We start from the raw sequence: 21,764 nt of genomic DNA, 5'->3' as shown, positions 1-21,764 counted from the left end.
ACACCGGGAACAGCTATTGTTTGTTATCGTGGTTATGTTCAAACTATCATTGTAATTGATGTATTCCGCATACGTATAGGACTAAACGTCATTATCCGCGTTTGGCCCCCTAAACCACGTTCTTTTTCCCCTCTGAGAACTCCATCCCAACCACTAACGGAAATCATTAATGTATTTCAAAGCCACGCCCCTTCCCGTTCTTTTCTTCTATACAGGAGATTGTATATGACGTAGTTACTGTAAGTCGTCTGCGAAACTTCTCAACGGAATGCAAAGTCGTCATACTTTGCCTAGCGACGTTTATAGAGCGAGTCCAGTCATTCTTCGCGCGTTGCTGATGACACACACTGACGCAAATACTATCCAAACACACGCACACACTCGTTATTTCTTCAAACTATCCAAATTCCTTCATCAAAACACACATTTGAACAAACAATTCATAAAAATACCAATAAGGCAAAGTTTTTGCTTATGACGACAATATCCTGTAGAGTTTAAATACATACATTTATGGTTTTGTTGCTCTTTTGCCTTTGTTATCATGTTACACATTGACGTTATGAAATACCTCATGTAACTGCCCCTTTTCCCGTTTCATTTTAATTCTGTATTATGTTTATGTATAGTTTCCATTGATTGGTTATTTCATTTAGATGAAATTGCAGAAATGAACTTATTGAATAACTCGAGCAATCCGTCAACCAATCAATATTATAGTCAATATAAGACTGATACGTATAGGATCTTTCGAAGCTTTAGATTTAGACCTGATTTTTTTTTTCTACCTCCGATATTTTTCCCTCTAACATTATTACCTCTAATGTTTTTACCTGTGACATTTTTATCTCTGACATTATTACCTCTGACATTTTCACCTCTTATATTTTTACTTCTAATATTTTCACCGCTGACATTTTCCTTCTGACATTTTTACCTATGACATTATTGCCTCTGTCATTTTTATCCCTGACTTTTTGACCCCGCCGAACGAGTTCGAGCAGGGGACTATGAAACGGGCTCCGTATGTGTGTGTGTCCGTGTGTCCGTCCGTGTGTGCGTCCGTGTGTGATCAAAATCTTCAATTTCCTACTTCTCTGTCATTTATGAGCCAATTTTGATTCTGTTTGCTTTATATGATAGCACTACATGGGAGCTTTGAAACTTCTGCACAGAATTTCAGTCGTGACCTTTGACCTTGACCTTTGACCTATATTATACATTTTGCTACAAAATGCTACTCCTTCGCCATTTCTAACCCGATTTCGATTCCGTTTGCTTTATGTGATGGCACTATAAAGGTGAGGGCTTCAAAACTTCTACACAGAAATTTGACCTTTGACTTCTTTGACCTTTGACCTTGATTTTTTACCTGTTTTGTACATTTTGCTACAAAATGCTACTCCTTCGCCATTTCTTACCCGATTTCGATTCCGTTTGCTTTATGTGATGGCACTAGGTGAGGGCTTCAAAACTTCTACACAGAATTTTGACATTGACTTCTTTGACCTTTGACCTTGATTTTTGACCCATATTGTATATTGGCTACAAAATGCTACTCCTTCGCCATTTCTAACCCGATTTCGATTCCGTTTGCTTTATGTGATGGCACTAGGTGAGCGCTTCAAAACTTCTACACAGAATTTTGACCTTTGACTTCTTTGACTTTTGACATTGATTTTTGACCTATATTGTACATTTTGCTACAAAATGCTACTTCCGGCGGGGACATATATTACGCACCGCGTAATTTCTACTTTTCCTTGTTTACCTCTGACATAATTACCTCTAACAATTTTACCTCGGACATTTTATCTCTGACATTTTTACCTCTAACATTATTACCTCTGACATATCTGACATATTTACCTCAGACATTTTTCACCTCTGGACATTATCATTTTAGACTTTTTCTTCTGACATTCTTACCTTCGACATTTGTTGGGCTCTGACATTTCTGACATTATTACCTCTGACATTTTTCACCTTTGACATTATTACTTCTGACATTTTACCTCTGACATTATTACCTCTGATATTTTTCACCTCTGACACTTTTACCTCTGAAATTTGTACCTCTGACATTTTTACCTCTGACATTATTATCTCTGACATTTTTACCTCTGACCCTTTTTTTTTTTTATCTGTGACATTACTACCTGTGATATTTTTACGTCTAACATTTTTACCTTTGACATCTTTATGCCTGACATTATTACCTTTGACATGTTTTACCTGGCATCATAGCGCAGAGGAACGGACGGCCATATAGTGGCCTATACGCAGCTTTTGCATAACTTCCACAGACCACAGATGGAGCCACCAGAATTATGGAAAATGGACCATGGGGGAGGGTAAATGGAACATTTTCTTTCCTTTGACATGAGCCGATTTGGGCACGGATAGTATTACGTCATTGGTTTTCAATGTTCAATACTTCTCCATACCGCCGCGTCATGCAAATCTTCTACAGCGCTCAGAGTACACATACTAACGTATAAGGCAACTCTTATCTATAACCTTCTAAAACACACAACAAAGTTGTGTTTGCCTGGGATATGTCCAAATGTCAATAGCTTCATGAGTACTCCATTATTGATAGTAGCAATTTTTTTTTTTTTTTTTTTTGGGGGGGGGGGGGGGGAGTCTGTTTGTTTCAAAGTACAGATGACTTTTTTAATCAAAGCTGTAACCCAAACATGATATCACACTTTCAACAGTTCGGCTGACTTTCACCTTTTTCACTTTTTTTTTCAGCTAATGCTCAATTTACCTATTATAGTATTATGAATACACATGTATTCCTATTTTGCCGCTTCAGAAACCTCCCAGTTATCGTATTTGGAAGAGAGAACATGTAGTTACCGTTACAGTATCTTGGGGGATGATGTGGATGACCTGGGTCAGAACAAATCATATTGTTCGCTTCAATTCAATTCAATTCAATTCAATTCAATTCAGTTCAGTTCAGTTCAATTCAATTCAATTCAATTCAATTCAATTCATTTCAATTCAGTTCAGTTCAATTCAATTCAATTCAATTCAATTCAATTCAATTCAATTCAATTCAGTTCAGTTCAATTCTACCTAGTATTTTATTTTCATGAAATAAAACGTAATACGTATACAATACAAAGTATGCATTATCAGTTCATAGAATTATAGTTCAACAATTTGAAAGAAGTACAAGCAGAAGTACAATCAGAACTCGAAATACCCTTTGACTAAATTCATATCTCTTGGAAAGTAAACGCTATAAATATATACCTTTTCAAATTTCGTAAACCTTAATAAAAATTGCCCATTTGGCTCTAATGTATTAATATCATCGCAATGTAACGCCAGAATAATAGATTACCTGGTTTTCCATTTACCTTGTACTTACGAAATATATAGGCCTACGCTTTATCCTTTCTTCATATACGCTGTCTTCTCTTCAAATTCTTTGCTTATATACTTAACGATATCCTTCCTTATAAGCATAATATATTACTTCATTAGCTGTCACATGAAATAAATCGATTCAAAATCAGAATTTGAATATCGCGACTCGAGGGTCACAGTTAGAGCAAATATGTAAAGAGCACTCTTGGTACCCCGGCGGGTTTTGTGGATAAATTCTCGCGTCGTATTGTTGCTCACACTGCCTTGTGAATATAGGTTAGTAGAATTTGATATTGTAATTGCTTTCATTATGCTTCAACCTTCAAAATGAAATCTGCCTGAATATGCAATTGGCATCGCTTGCCGTGTTTATGGCTGCCTGAGGGAAAATGGTAAATATTAATCTCTGTATTGCTTCGCGGGAATTGATGTGCTTGCCCGTCCGGTATCCACAGTAACCGTTTCAAATTAATCAATTACTAGTAGTCAGGAGGTTTGAATTCGGGTGAATTGATGTGCGTGCCCGTCCGGTAACCACAGTAACCGTTTCAAATTAATCAATTTCTATAGTAGTCCGGAGGTGTGAATTCGTCAAGCGTAACTGCACGATAAATTTTGATATAATGACATCGGCAGTTAACAAGGGCCGCATCAAATTTGCACTCTTGTTCATTGCAGAGGGTGATTTTACAAACGTATTTATTACGGACCGTATATGATACGTGCTTATCGTCAGTTTGTTAAATGAAGTATACGTATTCGTAGATACACGGGCCTTTTTAAAAACGTATATTGTTCTATACGTACAAATCAACTGTACGACGTCATAGACAAATAATGATGTCATTATGAGATGATAATCGTCTCTATAGGAGCAGCTGACGTCACAAGGGAAAATCTTTCACTATAGGGATTGTTTGTTGAAGGCCAGAAGTACATTGGCGAACGGAGTAAGAAAACAGGCGTGCATCTTTACATAAAAGACGGAGTAGGACTATAACGACAGAAAAAAGACTTATAATCTCGACTGTAAACTCATGGAGGATTGCAAGCTATTATGAAAATGACGCCTACAATTTTATTGTGACGGAAATAGAAGGAAAACAAGCAGTGTCTCTTTTGTGAGAAATATGTTCTACATTACATACATGTACATTCAGTTTTTGTCCTCACTTAAGAGCTGTTTTTGACATTGTTTGAAATATAATATTGAAACTAGTACTGTTCCGTACTGCACTGCTATTGATAGTACTTCCGGAATGCAAATCTAATATTAGAATTTTAGAAGTAGACTTTATTATGAATCATAAATCATGCCCTCTTTCCGTTATGAAAGGTGAAGTTATTTTTTTTTTCAAAGCAGATCGGACATTACAGCATAAATACCTCATTTAAATTTTATGTAAGTTTACGAGAAACAGTTTGATCAGAAAGAGTTTCTTGATCGAAAACTTTAAAACAAACAGATTTTCATTTTGTCAGCAAAATAGAATGAATAATTTTACTTGAAGCATTGTAATTTGTATATATCTTGTTCAGTATGGTTGATTGTATTTAATATGTTTTGTTATAATATGAATTATGTTATGAACTTTGCGATAAGTGAATAAATACCCGAATACGTTGGACTGGCGAAGGCTCCAACCTTACAAGGAGTACGTGCTATGGCCAACGTCTGTAAAACAGTACCGCGGCATGCCACTCAAGGATATCGACGATAATGATATAGTAAAGATAATTGCAACGACCACACACACAAAAAAAAAAATGATGGTAACGATGACAATACGGATGATTACAGTATTAACAGCAAAACTATAGACTTTTATTACTATTGGAAAGATGATAACATTGATAATGACAATAACGGCTGAGGGTCGTGGCTGTCAAGCACAACCTATACATCTCTATATCATATTAAGGTTTGCATACTAGTAAACTTTGAATATGACAGTAAACTGGTATCTCTTAATTGATGAAGAAGATCAAGTGAGCATTCGATATACAGAACGGCGAGTCGAACTGTAGATAAAACTCTGGAATCTTTATACATAAGACGCGGGGGGGGGGGGGGGGTTCTGCAAATTCTCGGCTGATTTTGAAGCGCCATATCGTGGCAGTCACGATACACGAATTTCATTTCGCAGCTTGCGTTGTACTCGCCGGGAGCGTAAAGGATCATAGACTTCCTGTTGGTGCAGGTGATTTCAACGCGACATATATCGCCCCCGAGCCTTCTCTCCGTCCCCCTATACCTGTCACAGTGAAACATTTTAATTTCGACAGCAAACATTGTCTTAGCTGTTTGCACGGTATTCCGCTGAAGTTTGTTCAACCCCTGCTTGCGGACAGCTCTCGGTCACATTTGTCTGTTTATCAATCCCGTGTATACACTATATATAGAATACAGAATCATATACTGTATTATCATAATATATTTAGGAGGAAGTACATATGATTATAAAAGGCGTTCCAAAATGTATAAACTCATCGGCAATTGACATTCACGTTTCCAGTGAGTCGACCCTTGTCATGTTTTCAAGCTATTCTTTACTTTTACACGTCTATCAAAAAAGCTGGCAAGGTCTCCCAGCATGCGTCTTACAATGTTTTCGTCATGTCTTGAATATTGTATCATCATGATTATTTTTGTATGTGAAGGTTTTGTTTTATGATAAACAATCACGCCTTTTCCCGGGCAGGTGTCATCCGAGCTGTCGTATCAATGGCATGTTTTGGAGCAATGTCATTGCCAGGGATGAATTGGAATTCTTAGTTCAAGCAGTCACGTCAGACACGATGACTCCAGGGTGTGCATTAACTTTGTCAGCAGCGCGAAAACCTAAGATCTAGATCGTCCTTGATCGTCGTGGCGGAAAGTATTGCATATTGAGATACTTCATGGATTAAAGCAAGGAACCTGTATGCTTACGATATTTTCAAGTAGCGGATAAAGTGTGACCGTGAGCATCACTTTGCGACAAAATTTTCATTATCAAAGTTACAATATCAGTGGATCCTTCGTGTTAATGTTACTTACATTATCATTCTCCTTATAATGAAAATCAAATAGTGTTTTAGTGCGCACAAGATAAGTTAGATGCAATAAACGTATAATACGTTTTATATTATATACATTTCATAGATAAACATTGGCTCTTCAATTGTAAACAGATCGTCGAATTTACCTTTCAAGTTTGTTTGTTGTATTTTTCAATACCTTCAATGTGACCCATTTACCTATAAAATAAGGTAACATGTGCAAGCCGTTCGTGAGAGAATGATACTGAAGCAAAACACAGAGTCGTCGGTGTTATCTGGCGACCTTTTAATTCCCGAATCCTCGCAAAGATGGGTGAATCCAGGGAGGTGCTGGTGAATCCGACCATTTCGAAGCATTCGGAATGCATGCAGACAATGTGAATGTGGCCCATGGCATTTGTGCGTGTTCATATGTGTGTGTGCGTTGGTGTGTGATGTGCTCGCGCACTACTATTATAGGTTTGCTAGTATTTCGTAGGGCTCAATCAAAGGCAGGTAGAAACAACTCAGACCACATTTTAAAGACCTTCACTTTTATGCCATCCGTTTGCTTGTTTCAGCTTGCTTGTAAGTTTTATTGCAATAAAATAATTGAATGATATATATCTTCGCTGGGGTGACAAGATCTTGTATCTGCAATTTTGGTATTTTTTTTTAATTAATGGTCAGATAATCAGTTAAGTGAAGTCCTGTCCAAATCCAATATGTCTTTCCCCAAAAATGAAGCCACCACAGCATGTCAAAGGAATGTCTATCCCATTGGATACAGTGCTTTGGCTGCCATGTTTTTTTTTCCTTTCCTGAACATTTGGACATTCTGTAGGTACGAGGTCTTGTCACCCCAGTGACGATATATAGCCATTTTATCACGAGTGTCAGATATCTGAATTACATGAAAAGATTTATTGCAAAATGGGCTAAGCGCCATTTTTAAAAAAAATATTTCAAAGTGAATCCCGCATCAGATAGAGTAAAATTAAAACCTTTCCAGTAATACCTCACTTGTGACATAGCAAGGAATATTCTAGAAGTTATGATTAAAAATAGGCTGTATTTTCTTATTATTTTCTTTGTTTTTAGTTTATATATATATATATATGTATATATATATATATATATATATATATATATATATATATATATATATATATATAATATATATGCATGTGGGTGTGTGTGTGTGTGTGCAGGTACTTATATATATATATATATATGTATATATATATATATATAATATATATGCATGTGGGTGTGTGTGTGTGTGTGCAGGTACTTATATATATATATATATATATGTATATATATATATATATATATATATATATATATATATGAAGAGTTTGTTTGCAAAAACCGATAAGTCCATTTTTGAAGATTTCGAAGTACGGTTTCTGTCGTAAAGTACAAAATAATACCTTTTAAATGATATATTAGTCACTACATATAAAGGTACATTTTTGAAGTTATGGTCAAAAGAAGCAAAAATTTTCTTATTATTGTCTTTATTTTTCTCGACCTTTAATCGCAAATATCTCCATTTGGCAAATATGGACTTATCTGTTTTTGCAAACAAACTCTTCATATATATATATATATATATATATATATATATATATATACATATATACACACATAAGTACTTGCACACACACACGCGCACACGCATATATATAAAACATAATCTGTATATGTGTGTGCATAAGAATAAATACGTATCGTATTTTTCATGCCTTTTGCTTACCTTTTTTTTTTTTTTTTTTTTTTGGTCTTGTAAATCCGGACAGGGTTTACTTACAATTTAAATCACATGATACTGTAACCTAGACCCCAGTCATCAGTCTTCATGACTCTTGCCGTTATTGAATTTCGGTAATTCAAGTATGCTGCATTACTGATATTCTATATTGAGTTCACGGTTGAAATTGCTGGTATTTAATAGCAGTCTCTGCATGTGATTGTCTAATTTTTGTGGTTTAATTATGACGACAATAGTTATCAGCATAACCATAGCAATTTTCTTAACTGCTGCTTTTCCTATTGTAGATTTGAAACATAGGTATTAAGCGCCTAGTAAATGTATTGTATTATTGTATTGTATTATTAGATCGTTTGTATCACTAAATACAAGAATTTAACTCAACCACAATAAACGTTTCTGTATATGGTTTAGGGCCTAGGAGTCGGATGCAGTGTCATGACGGCATTGCAATAGTTGCCTGATGGGAGATCGATATTCGTGTTCGGCTAAAATCTGCTTTTCGTCACTGTGTTTTGATATTTGAAATCTTTTGTGCCCCGTGTATCGTCTATCTTGAATACCCCGCAAGAGAGGCCTCCTTTTTCTTGTTGTACTTCATCATCATCATCTTTCCGGGCACCTTTTTCTTCTTCTACATCTTCTTTCTCATTTCTTTTACCCACACCGTTTCACCTGCCAGACTTCATCCTCTCAATACGTAGAAGTCAGGGTCATGCGCTTCGTATCGCAACCTTGATGTTTTCCGCACGTCCGCTACCTGGGAGGACGAGGCTGTGCTAGAACATGTAGAAAGATATGCGCACGCCATTGATCTTCCTCTACGAAGAGGGATGAAAAAATGTCATATTTGGATATTTGGACTGGCCGCGGTCGGAAAGCTTGTTTGCTTACTGTTCTGTTTTTCCTGCAAGAAATGTCAAATGTTTACCTGGCATTAAGCCGTGGTCCGAAGATCGTTGATCAATCAACGATTGAGGTTTCTCAAACATGGCGATCACCCTCCGCTGTTGTCATGGTTTCACCCTCGATCGTTTTGTCAGAAACATTTTAGAGCACTGCAAACTACGATCTCTATCTCTCCGTTTTTCCGTACTCCAACTCGGGTATAATACTCACTTGCATACTCACACATACGATAGGACTATGTTTATAATTCATGTATATGATTTATTCGTTAATATCCGTATATACAAGGCTCGACACTAGCGGTGGCCCCGTGGCCCGGTGGCCCGGGGCCTCTACAAAATTATGCCGGGTTAGCAAATTTCCAAAGTGGTTATCTTTCAGCGGCAACTATAGAATTCAAAATGGATTGCTACGTTTCCGGTGGGATCGGGCCACCAGAATTCGTAATTTTATGATTTTAGTGGCGCGAACGGACCACCAGAAAAAAAAAGTTAGTGTCGAGCCTTGATATTTATATGCATATAAATGTGTATGTGTGTATGTGTGTGTATATATGTGTGTGTGTACATGCTTTTCTGTAGGTACACATGTAGGTATGTTATGTATAATGTGCAAATGATGTGTTTAAGTGTATGCGTATATGCACAAGTGTGAGGACCTATGTGAGCACGTGTTTTACTCATTTACCCTGCATTCAGAGTTACTCTTAGATACATTCAACAATGTGTCTCTTTGTCTAAGGATTAAAATAGCCATTATATTTGAATAATTATATAACATAGATTACATCGATCACCACTACCTCTCGATGAATCCCTTTAACTCTATCCCCCTCTCTCTATTTCTTTCTCCCCTTGTTCCTATCATAATTGGGGAAAGAGTCTTCCTTAGATCTGAAGATATTTTGAGAAACTAGTATAAAAGAGGACATGAAATCGCATGATATGACATATCTTCACTTCTAATTCCCGCTCTCTACTTGTATTGTAAGTACCTGACCCCGTTACTACAGAGTGTTTAGTATTGAGATACATTAGGAGCAAGGGAGAGAGGGGAGGGGGATATGAATGTTGGAATTGCGTTAGATCGCGATTGATCAAGTAAAGTGTTTCACCGCGTTGGTACAACGGCAGTAATATCAGACATTGCAAGTGACGTTTAGATGGGAGACTCTATAAATGTATGCATATTTCAATCTTGGTAACGACTTTGATGAATATTACATAAATGGACAAAGTCGTGTGATCAAATCATGAAAGGGTGATGGGGAAGGCTTCGGATTAAATATTAAAAAAAAATGTTGATAGTTTACCTCGACGATAAACGTGTCAGCTTTTTTATTTATATTGAGAAGCACTTCGCCGAGAATTTGAGTGCTTTTATTAAAAAAAAAAAAGGCCTTCAAAAGTCTAATCAAATGAAGTACAGTTTAAACTTAATCTATATTTAAATTTCGGATTGCAATAATGGACGGTTTTCAGCTTTTTCTCAATGGATTTTGAGAGGCATTGCGACGAGAATTTGAGTGCTTTTATTTCACCTCGTCTCGGAAAAGCTTTTTGCAAATGGAGTAGAATTCAAATCGCATCTATATTTAAATTTTTGATTGCAATAATGGAGGGTTGCATGTTTTGTTTTAAATTATTGTTTATTTATTTTTGAAGCTTTAGGTGTAGATGGGAATTGATGGAATATTCATGGTTTGTGACGAAAGAAGATAGACATCACGTTTATCTGAACTCTTGTCATACGTATAAACATATAAAATGGCGTTCAAAGAAACGCTGGTCATCCGGTACACTTGTTATGAGTAGCAGCACTCTGTACGACGTCCCGTTATCAGAGTTTGAATTAATGGGCGCCTGGTTGTGGAATATTTGATATGCAAATCCCATAAGCAAGGTTGTTGTCTTTTTTTTTTCTTGACACACAAAATCTCTTGTCTTTGGACGCAGTGTGTTTGATTTCTTAGTCCCACACGTCTCGTATAATAGTATACCCATACAGGGAAGGGGTGGGGTGGGGTGGGGTGGGGGAGACATTGATCTGTTTAGCTATCAATTGGAGGGTTATTGACAATCACTATATTCAGTCTTAGAAGAAGGCATCAAAATGTTTGAGCGTCCAGTGGACCGCTGGAATAAACCAAATAGGAAACCTCTCAACCCGAAGGATAAAGTATGTTGGCAGAGAAGAAAGTAAGTCTTTGAATAACCAGAGGTAGAGAACAAAAGAGGATAAAAGGATTGCTTGAAAGTGTTTATTCAACGCAGATAATGGAAGACGGCGGACGGTAGGCCTACGCATAGACAGCCAATGAGAAGTAAATCCGTTGAAAATGCCATAGATGAACGGGCTGATAAGAATGGAGATGAAGAGTTAAATTGATAGACAGGGAGAGCATACCCTTTTAAGTCGGTAAGAATATAAGACGTAGAGGTAGCACTTATTGACATGCATTATTTCCGATATGAATATGAAGAGTTTAAAGGGACTGTACAGTACTGGTTGAGGTGGGGATTCACGTTTTGAACATTCCTAAGTGAGATAATGAGAAACCTCTTATGAAATATGAAAGAGCATGTAATTTTAAGAAGGATTCAGCGTTTATTTGATGAAAATTGGTTTTCAAGTGGCTGAGATTTCCCAAAAAACTGCTAATATAAAAGGCGACATGCCACAACTTTATTAGGATCTCTTTGTTTCACCTTGTTTTTGGATATCTCAGCCATTTCAAAACCAATTTTCATCGAATAAACTTTTGATACCCCTTAGAACTGCATGCTCGTTGACATCTCATAGAGTGGTTTCTGAATATCTCGCAAAACGTTAAAAGCTAAATCCTAACCTCGACCAGAACTGTACACACCCTTTAATGCACAAACAGTTAGATACCATTTTCTTTCTTTAAGTGGATCATCAAATTGAGAAAAATGAAATCTTTCCAATTATAATACACTTGTTACGTAACTAAATTTTTTGAAGATTTTTTTTTTTTTAGATTATCACATTTTATTTCAATTAGGGCCTACTTCTTTTCTCTTTCAGCAGCTTTAATCTCAAATTTCTTAAACTGATAAAAATGGAGGCATCTGTTTTTGCTTTAGACATTCATCTATACAGCAGACACACACACATCTAGTACACACACATAGTGAGTATATGTATACATATTTTATGTGTGTGTGTGTGCGTGTGTGCAGTGTTGTCCATAATGACAGGTAGCATATTATGCTACCTGTCACTTCCAGTCATGATATCGAATCAAAAGAAAGTTATCATAAATGCGATGAAACTAAAAGTACATCATGTATATGAAGTGGCAGATTTTACCTTTAATCTTCACAAACGCTTTCAGAAAAAAGAAAACAACTGTTGCATTGGGCTTCTGACTGTGACAGCACAATTTTCGTGACAGCACAATTTTCAGAATGGTTGTACAATAAGATGTCCCCCACCCAAATTGATATGATTTAATGAATTTGATGGTAAAACTTTGCTTTTGTATAATAATCCAATTTTGCTCAAAACTATATGTTACTGTTCTATTTTCGTTTGCACATTGTATTCTTGAAAGAAAAAGTTGCGAAAATAATTTGAATTTGAAATAAAAAGGAAATGATATGGAACCTCTAACTTTCATTATCTTAGACATCTATAGATAGAATACTTTTGGTGAAATCTGTTAAAATCTGCACATCAGAAGGAAAATTCATCACCTTGTATAACGTATTTCCATTCAGTGATGGAAACTAAAAAAAAAAAATATAATTGGATTGAATTGAATTGAGTTGAATTGAATTGAATTGAATTGAATTGAATTGAATTGAATTGAATTGAATTGAATTGAACTGCATTGAATTGAATTGAATTGAAAAAAAAAAACGCAAAATTTTACCAGTCTTGAGAGAGAAACCAGATCATAACGGTAGCATGGCTTTGATTTCTGTGAAAGAAAATCTTAAAGGCGTTTACAGAACTTATCGTATTCATAGGAAGGTCTATAGACTAGATAAAAGTAGTTATGTCCATAAAACATGCTCGAATTTACCCAGGGTAGTGTTAACGCCGACTTATTATTGTGAGTAATTCCACTGAAGAACTCTTCCAGGGGCCTCTTTAATGAAGCAAATCACAGCTCAAACAAGGACAAAATGAATTGTTATCTGCTCCCAGGCTGGTTGCCGAGGAGCAAGATTAATGAAGAAAGAACAAAAACCGATATTTCTGTTTTACAATATAGGTTTGTTTGTTTTTTCTTCGTAGTGAAAAGAAAAATCCAGGGCATGATGCTAATCAGTTCTTCATACGACAATGATACTACTCCTCGAACAATGAGCAGGTTTACAAATCATATTAATATTTATGGATTTTTTTTTTTCATCCAAGGACCTCGTAACAATTTTCTGCTTCAAGCGTGTAGCTTGTCTACGGAACTTCCAACAACAACCTCAATCTCATATACGCCTAATATTGACGTCTACTCTGATACGCATGATTATGTACTAGAAATGTGACTGTTTCAACTACCTTTTTTTTTTTGTTAACTGTAGTTATCACAATTTCATGTTTATTGTGCAACTTTGCTTGTTATCTAATGTTTTTTTTTATAGTTCTTACTTGTCTTGTATAAATCAAAGCACCGAGGTTTGATTAAGCTTGCAATTAAGCAAGCTTTATTTTGTATACGTATAGGCTCAATCATGTTTCTCTACATTTCTTTTGTACTCCAACATTACTGTGTCGTTGGACACTGTGTACATGACATGAGCTTATGTTCTTTAAGAGTTGCCATTTTGATGTGTCTTCAATTGTGAGAACTGGTGAATTCATTGGCTGTTGAATTACGCCACTCATACTAATTATTATTTGAGCGCAACTCAAGCATCTTTCTGAAAATTTGACACGCACCCTAGCCACACACGCGATTCGCACGAGTGTCTATCTTTTCGATGACCACTCTGCATCTTTCCCATAGGCATTGTAAAATGGCGGGAACAATTTGTGTAAAACCTAGGGTAATTTCTTCATGACATTCTCACAGCCAATGCAGCAAATATTTCAATTATACGTCGGAAGGTGCTGCACAATTTCTCAAAATTAACGGTCACTCATTCTTCTTGCAAAGACGTTCACCTCTTCAATCCCCGTCGACTTAGACTGATTAAATCTTAATCAAGAGTTATTGAATTGCCAAGGCCTTGAGTGGCATATCATGAATACGGAAAGCGTAAGGCTTGGTTATGTAACGACGGTAAATTTGATGCTGTTGTTGATTTTTTTTTCTTTAAAGCAATAATTTTTCCTTCTGAGCAGAATAACTTCGTGGGGCTGATTGATTTTCTCCTGTGTGTAAATTGGTTCGTAATTTATTGGACGCCAGACGCAATACATTACAGTTCGTTTACGCCATAACGTCAGAGGCAGGCAGAATATCCGTAAGCAGAGAAGTGCATGGTATATAAAAGAGGACAAGAAGACGTGAAAGTCAAATAAGGCATCATATTACGTAAGCCAGAAAGAAAAGATTATACACTCCTCGCGTTACTCGGTGAGAATAAGGAAACTTTTCAAATAACATCTGGAGTACAGTTCCATTCCATGGTCCTAATAGATTACCTACAATAAACTAGACAAAATGGTAAAAGATTAATTAAAATCCAAAGAAACGGTAAGAAAAATTATGGATTATAAAGTTTCACATATTGTTTTTAAGAATAACAAATGTTGGCACAGTCACAAGTGAAAATCATAACAGGTGACAATGTTATCGCCTCAATTGATACGTTTCGTACATTACAAAAATATCGCCCGGTATTAAAGCCATATCTTATTCAATAAAAACTTCGACCCTGCCCTTTTAGATATCATCATTGGTTGGCTAGTATACAGTAACTGTAATTTGATAAGAAGGATTCAAATTTCTCTTTTGGATTTCATCTCCCAAGAAATATTGAGTGAGATTAGTGCGCATGTCATTAGTAGACTTGCCAGGCAACGGAATTGTCATCAAATTGAATGTGCACTTATTGCTATACCATGGACCTATTGGGTCCATGTTGTTACTTACAGCATGTAGCTTATGCGTTGCAGCTTCATGCTTCTACCCGATTGTCCTTATTGCTGCTGTGGGAAAAAAACAAACAAACTGAAACCTGTAATCCCGGATACGAAGACTCGTTAATTCTTATTTCACGTTCAAATGCGATACGACTTCCAACATTCGGCTTAGATTTTGATGTTACTATATTTATCAATTTGTCTAAATTTGTTTTGTTTTGTTTTGTTTTGTTTTCTGGCTTGCATGCACAGATGAACGCTACCAGCAAAATTTGCTCGTTTTCTCTCGCATCCCCGGTTTTGATATAAAAAATCGTTAATAAATGAAATTTCCGTATAGTACGATCTCTTGTAATTAAACGACATATAGATGGGTATAGGTTCAACCACATTCGAGAAAGAATACCAACAGAATATTTTACAAAGAGACCACGGTATGTAGAGGAAATAATTGACAAAGAAAATATATTATTACATTTCCAGCAGGTAATGAATTCAATTACTAGTCCTTCGTAAATTGTCAATCGATTAATATGCCGCAGCAGATTTGGTTGTTGCCTACAAAATTAATGCTTGATTAATGAGAGGCTATTCCCTGAATTGATTAAAAAACAGAATGTACTCCAGACTGATAGGGAGTGAAACGAACTAAGATAACAGAACTTTAACAAGAAACTATTTGTTGGTTGGCAACGCTGGTAGAGTAGCATGGTCTGTCGTATATATAGCGTTGGCAAAAGTCACCATAATAATCATAACATCAATGATGATGATGATAATATAAATAATAATAATTTGCACGTATATATAGCGCATTCTTTAGACTATGTACTTGCATTGTGTATAAGCAACTTACAATTTTTCCAGTAAACGGCAGAAAGAAAAAAAAAACAGTCTACAAGGATGTAATTTACAAATTGCTCCAGCGTCTGACTCGGTCCTAAGTTTGTCCTGCAACCTTTTCTGCAAAACGTGTTCCACAAAACCTATTTCAGAAATTATAATTATAGTGGTTGTATGGATTCTGTTGTCAGAGGCTTCATAGAGGGTTTAATCATTGTCGATCTTGATTAACGATATCTCGCAGATGGGATGAATATGTTGACTTTGGTCTGTAAGCACTATGTGTCAAAAATAAAATTGCTCCTGCCGGGCATTGCCATGGTAACAGCTGAAAACGGCTTATATCGAACGCCTGATAATTTTATCGGATTTAATGATGTCAGGATTACAGCAAAAAACGATGAATATTTCATAATTCAAACACAAATTTAATTCATCGGCGTGGTTGTTGTTAACTGTAGAATAATGTCAACAGTTACAGGCCTAATATATCATAAACGATGCTTCAGAGAGACAGTATGGTTCAATGCGCGTATGTCTGTCTCTTTCTATCACATTCGGACCTGTATCCAAGAGTATAGATCGGTAGAATTTGGTATTAACGTATTACTTAGGCTCGATTTTATGTTCATTATATTCCTATTTAATATTCTGTTCATTTGTCCTTGCTTCGCGTGAGGACTAACTTTCTATTCCAATAATGTTGAACCTCTCGTAATTTATGAAATACAAATTGTAATCTGTTAGAACATGTTCGTAGTAGTGGTTTCCTCTTCATTTTCTTTTAATGTCCGTTATTTGAACCATAATGAGCGATGCTTTCAAATCAATATTAAGTAAAATAATGTATATGATTGTTTTATTTCGGGTTTTGTTTGTTTTGTTTTTATTTTTGTTACGGGCAGTGTAAATACCACCAGGCTATCGCAGGAATGGTCAGAACCTGGAACTTTATACCAATGCTCTGAATTCCAACATTGCTACGTTGAAATAATACATAGTATAACTCGGACAGCGCTTGTTAAATGAAAGAGATCGATCATAATTATGCTGTAACATATTTCTATCCAATTTTGTCATCATATTATATGTGTTACTACACATCTGCTTAAATGAAAAATCTCAGTTTCCTCCAATTAATAAGCAACTTAATTAAGAAATGTTCAATGACTTGATAAACGGGAAAAAAGGGGTGATTAATAAAACAGATATGCAGGGGAGACACAAAAATAACAAAGGGATGCTTTTAACGCTCGGCTGAGCACATGTCGGATGGTGCATATAGCGTTGCATGATGTGGGTTCTTAAATGACGTCACTTGGTCCCAGCTGGGTTTAGTCCAGTTATATTTGCCGTCTCAATGAGCAATTACTATATCTCGCTTATTTTCATGCTTCATTAGACACTAATAGAAACTGAAATATATCCAGATATTATGGAGTTATGTCCCAATGGTTCTCATGCCAATCTCAAGACTAGAAGATCCATTATCGTTTTATCGTCTTTACTATTCATTAATGTTATTATATATGTATGGGTTATTTTCTTTCTATTCATTTTATTTTGAATTTATCCTTGTCTTGGTCGATTAGTTTACTTTATATCGCTATGCAATTTCTGGTTTTTGTTTTTTTCTTTCTGTTCAATGCCCTGTGGTGAATATCATATCGGATTTTATTTTTGCAGGCTTTCCGAGATATTTTGTTGCTTTTTCTTGAGGGACGATTTTAAGGAAAAAGAAGAAAAAAACAACGATTTGATGTTTACCAAGAATATGTATCTATGACGACATAATCATCACATCAAATGAAACATGAGCCTGTAACATATGAAGTGTTTTGTGAGGTTTCATTTTCTGTGCTCTCATCTTTTTTTTCCTTCTGTCAATCTGTATGTTTATCTATTTCTTTAGATGCAATATTCCTCTATGAATGTTCAGCAAAATGATTGATATTGAAAATGAAATAATCGGTGATTGACAAACTGTCCTTTATCGACGTAAATAGACAGCTTCTCATTCACCGTCATATCCGCTATAGACTACCGGGCCTGGGATGATTTTGATCCCTTGTGGAGGTGGGTACACTGCAAAAAGTCCGGTGTTAAATATGAAACACCGAGCTGGTGTTAAATTTCCGGTGCTCATTCATGGTGTTAGATTAACACCTCTGGGTGTCATTTCAAAATATAAAATTGTTTTTTTGAATACTAGTAGTTTCTTAGGGACTGACTTTCTTGTTAATTCTGAACAAGACGATGAAGAATTTTCCGATAAAGTACTTGATTTTTGAAAAAATGTGTAAACACATTTACACCACAGTAACACCAGTTGGTGTGGTCTCCTATTGAAGCTGGACGGGTGTTATACCACTGAAATTAACACCACCAATATCAAATCAACACCATGCGGTGTCATTAATGAATTAACTCTAGCGCAGTGTCAAAAATATCACCAGCCACAGTGTCAAATTAACACCACGAAGTGCCAGGTGAACACTTTTTAACACCGTCACAATACATTTTCTACACCTGTGGGTGTGGTCCTCTATTGAAGCTTGATCGGTGTTAGATTTAACACCCATGGTGTTAAATCTAACACCGATGCTTTTACAGTGTACTGCTTACTAGTATTTCTTCACATTAACGATTTTTGCGTCGAGCTGTTTTCATTGCAGCTGATTGGCAAACTAGTCAGTTGAGTATCTGAATATAAGAATGACCCAAGTCCATGGAAGACCATTTCGAGTAAACTTTTTTTATTTGTCCAATAATATTATATTCAACTGTGATGGGAAGGCAACATTGTATATACAAATATTAGAACATATACTATTATGACAATTAACATTTACATTGATTGTGGAGAGGCCATTTTGTGTGATGGACTTGGGTCGTTCTTTGATTCATATACATGATATTCTGCTATAGAGATGAGAGAAGGACGAGAGAGGGAGCTATAATATGAATGTAAGAATGACCGAAGTCCTTCATTCTTACATTCGTAAAAGATTTATTAAACTCATTTATTTCAGGCACTTCCGGGGGTAATTGGGATTTATCATTTATACACAAGATGAGTCCATGCATAAGCTTCAATTTCCCATGTCAAACTGAATTTGGCCAAAAATTGGACTTGGGTCGTTCTTATATTCAGGTCTTCAATTGCTGTCTTTACCGTTCATCTGTACAGTACTGATAAGCATGAGATTCTCTGCCGCAAGCGTAAGGGTAGTTATTGAAAAGCAGTTATTGAAAAAAAAAAGCTTTTACATTTTGGTTCAGGAATGACATCATAATAGCCATCTTGAAAGACGCAGTCTTAAGAGAGAAAAATGAGAGGGAATAGTGATGAGAGACGCGCATGATTCATTTATGAATACATTCGACATCACTATGTGACAGGTAGTCAGTTTTCGATTCAGATATTGATAGTTTTTTATCGCGTTTCGAGAGCTCAGAATCAGTATCTAGCTGCCATCGTATCTTTTAAATTGTCTACGCGACAGGCCCTGGGGAGGTGTACATTTTGCGGGACGTTGTCCCGTCCCGATTGACTACAACACATTCCCGTAATGACAGGGCAATTTCCAAGGTAGACTTGCTCGTTCTTCACCGATATTGTGCAGTATTTGAAATTAGGGGTGCCATTTCGACGGCGGCACTGTATTTGGAGTAAAAGTAGCTCTGTTCTTGTGAATGGTTGATTGCAAAAACACACGTCTTCCTTATCTCTGAAAAAAAAAAAATCACAAACATTCCAATGACCATGCAAACCAAATACATGTAATTACGAAATTATATGAGTATTATCGCATATTTTTTTTTTACGTTCACCTTTACCGTGTTGTATCTCCCGTAATCAAGAAATCATTAAGGACTTGCGTATCATTATACGCTAAGTAATGTATTTTCTATCATAATTCCCCGGTTACTATAAATTGCCTTCAAATTTGGTCCAAATGCAAGTAAATCCATTAAACGCGAAATTTAGAAATCTCCGTATGCTTTGAACCAACCCAGGCAGATTACGTACATAATGGGATAACCGAGAAGAAGAAGAAACAGATGCAATTAAAAAAAAAAAAGGAGACACCCTAAATAATCCATATCGTTCTTCAAAGCGGTACAGCTTGGCCTTTAACTGTAGCATCGACGTAACACAGATACTGGTCCACAATTGTCGCAAGCTTGGAAGAAATGCGTTTGCCGACTCAACATCAGCTAATCACATGGTACTATTCCTTTTATCTGCGCTGTGTGTCGGGTTGAAGTTATAAATGTTTCGAAAATATATCGGAGATGGTTGGATCAAAAGAAGCGGTTTCTAGCCATTATTCTTGACCGTAGATTCATTGTTTACTTGCTATGTGGTATCATTAGAGATGTGTGTAGAAAAGAAGGCCTATAAATTCTTTCTCGCCCCAATCTTTATCCGGTGAAAAAGGATATTGGATATTCTCCATTTCTTTTTAAACATTAGTGGACCTAATTTCAGGTTTAACATCTGCCTTTCAGCTATAAAACGAAAAAATCTGTGTTTAATACTTCTTTTAACTGCTTCTGTGACTCATGTGCGATGTTTTTCCAACCTCTTCGATTTACAGCTTTCGCTGCAATGAAAACAAAAATACTTGTACCATCGAATTTGCTTCTCATCACTTACAATGCAGATGATAACGAAGAGTTTGTGGTTAGAAACTGAAATTTCTTTACACCCACCGAGACAGACATTTACCAGTTTGTCCATTTTTGTGTATACTAGATAGGTACTCTAGGCGGCAAGCATGGCAAGAAACGGAGAACAGCGATACCATTCATTCATTCATTCATTTATTCATTTATTCATTCATTCATTCATTCATTCATTCATTCATTCATTCATTCATTCATTCATTCATTCATTCATTCATGTTTTATTTTCTTTTCTAAACTATAAAGTACAAACGTCAAAATGATGGTATATTCTTGTACCATATGTCACATGATCAGTAGAAATACATATTGTTTCATTGATGGAAATGAAAATTGAGGGGCTGCTAAAAAGCGAGCTAAGCCTTCTTCTCCCTTTCCCCTTTTCTTAAACGAGCACAATGATCGAATGTGTCTTGCGTTTAATGATGTAGAACCTATTTCCCAGGCGAAATCATCTTATATGAACGCATCATTTCTTTTGATGGAGTGCATTAGCGAGAAAAAAATCACGACCGTGAAATAATCGAACGGATAGGCACGTTCACTCCCGTGCTGTAGGCTACACACCTTGTGACACCACTGTTATACACATAAACACGCACGCACGCACACACACACACACACACACACACATTCCAACGTTCACGCACACACACACACACACATTCCAACGTTCACGCACACACACACTAAAATGCGCCATACAGAATTAAATTATCATAATGCTATGTCAGAAAAAAAGAGTATTCCTGTCCTTCACTAAAAATGTAATATTTTTTTTTGTTACTATCGATCTATCGTTATTCCCTTTCCCTCCTTATCGTTGTGTTCGTGTGTTCGAGTTTTATCTGCCCTTGCAGTCCATCAAGTGTCCATCTGGATCACTTTAGTCCATATCTCCCTCTCTCACACTCATTCTTTCTCTCACTCATTCCGTCTATCTGTCTATTTACTTGTTAATCTACTTTTTTCTTTTCTTTTCTTTTTTTTGTCATTTTCACGCGACGTCGCCTCGAGAATTACATCGTCACATCGATCTGAATGTATCGTTAGAATGGTTGACGTTGGTCAATAGATT

At 36.1% G+C, this 21,764-nt stretch overlaps 1 protein-coding gene across 1 annotated transcript in view; it reads left to right on the top strand.

The window, feature by feature from the left end:
- Window positions 1-21,764, top strand: part of LOC140240079 (uncharacterized) — a 54,467-nt gene that overhangs the window by 12,411 nt on the left and 20,292 nt on the right. The gene's annotated exons all lie outside the window — the stretch shown is intronic.

The sequence above is a fragment of the Diadema setosum genome, chromosome 16 (genome assembly GCF_964275005.1).
Source record: "Diadema setosum chromosome 16, eeDiaSeto1, whole genome shotgun sequence".
NCBI lineage: Eukaryota > Metazoa > Echinodermata > Echinoidea > Diadematoida > Diadematidae > Diadema > Diadema setosum.
This window is presented reverse-complemented; position numbering and strand designations above follow the sequence as displayed.